The sequence below is a fragment of the Rhinolophus ferrumequinum genome, unplaced genomic scaffold (assembly GCF_004115265.2).
Source record: "Rhinolophus ferrumequinum isolate MPI-CBG mRhiFer1 unplaced genomic scaffold, mRhiFer1_v1.p scaffold_84_arrow_ctg1, whole genome shotgun sequence".
NCBI lineage: Eukaryota > Metazoa > Chordata > Mammalia > Chiroptera > Rhinolophidae > Rhinolophus > Rhinolophus ferrumequinum.
In genome coordinates, this window is record NW_022680440.1 from 2580630 (window position 1) to 2582288 (window position 1659).

General features: G+C 42.4%; 1 pseudogene; it reads left to right on the forward strand.

Moving 5' to 3' along the window:
* The first annotated feature begins 284 nt into the window (after positions 1-284).
* On the forward strand, positions 285-602 carry LOC117020073 (cytochrome c oxidase assembly protein COX19-like; annotated as a pseudogene).
* The last annotated feature ends 1057 nt before the right edge of the window (positions 603-1659 follow it).

The following is a 1659-nucleotide window of genomic DNA, read 5'->3' on the forward strand; positions in this document are numbered from 1 at the left end:
CCCTATCACCACTGTTATTCAACATAGTATTGGAAGTCTTAGCCAGAGCAATCAGGCAAGAGAAAAAAATAAAAGGCATCCGAATTGGGAATGAAGAAGTTAAATCATCACTTTTTGCAGATGACATGATGCTATATATAAAAAACCCTAAAGACTCCACCAAAAAGCTGCTAGAAACAATAACCAAATACAGTAAAGTTGCTGGCAACTTTCAACGTACAAAAATCAACGTACAAAATTCAACGTACAAAAATCCATTGCAGGCTCGCCTGACTGGCCTATGTATGGCGTGTGTCATGCTTGGGGGCTCTGTTGCCGCCATCATATTGATGGCCATGAATTTCAGTTCCTAGAGCTTCCAGCTGTGGTTCCCAGACAAGGGCAGCTTCCCACTGGACCATTTCAGTGAGTGTAAAACCTTTAAGGAGAAATTCATGAATTTTCTCTGTGAAAATAATTCTGAAAATGCTTGTGCAGAAACAAATCAAAATATTTAGAACGCAGAATGGAGAGGCAACTGATGGCACAAGAACCACTGGAAAAACTGGGATTTGGAAATTTGATAGATGGAAAATCAGAGACAAAAGCTAAATTTTGATGGGAAGAAGACTGCTGGGCTCTGTTGGGGATCATCTGGGACAGAACAGTGGCACTAACCTTGTCACCTTGACAGTTTACTTATGAGGTGGTGTGACTGAAAAAGGGGCACCCGGAGTGCCTCGAAGTGTCTCACGAGATCACAATAGACACAACTCCTTGGTGGGCAGGGCTCACGGCTGGGGGTATGGCTCATGCTCTGAAACCCCCAGATTAGTTTGAAAAATTATCCTTCCTTTTAGATTCTCATTTTCCCCTGAATGTTAAGTTTTATTTTTAAATCCATGTGTGTGACGGAGTCCCTGAGATCCCATGACAGATGGGAAATGCTGAGGAAGGTCTCATTAGTGAGTGGACAGCTTGGCTCTCCTGTGAACTGGTGGCTTTATATTATCATACTCTGAACATATTTTCAGGACCAGCATGCTAAATGTTCACGAATTTCAGACTGTAATGTAGACAGATGTCAGAAAACTATCCCTAGCAAAATGGTTTCCTTGCATTTTTTTTTCTTTTTTAGCAATATAGAAGACAAACTAGGAAGTGAGAAATGGTGTGGCTTTTGTCAGGTTTGACTTCTCAATCTTTATCTGAGGATACCTGAACACTACATATATTTCTAATGACAGAGTCATTTACTGATTTGTATCAGACTGTATTTTTAAAACTAGATGTTTAATTTCAATTACTCATTTGCTGTAACTCTGAAGAACAGAATGCCAGTATATTTGTAGTTAGACTTACGTAGTGCCTTCCAGTTTTTCCCCCAAGAACACCCACCAGCACTTGCTCCTGGGTACTTTGAGAACGTGTTAGAGTAATGGTACCACAGCAGCCCAGCTGATACCAGAATTCCCTGTGGGGCATTTGAACCAAAGAGGTATCCAAATCCTGAGCCAGGAGTTTTGGGGATTTTGGTATTTGAGCAGGGTTCAGAACCACAAACAGAACACTGAGTGCATGTGGGTCTGGACCTGCTTGCCTTTGGACCTGTCCCCCCTCCCTGGCACAGCCTTCCTTCCCTGAGTCCTAGTCAGCTGGCCTTCATCTCGATGTGGCCAG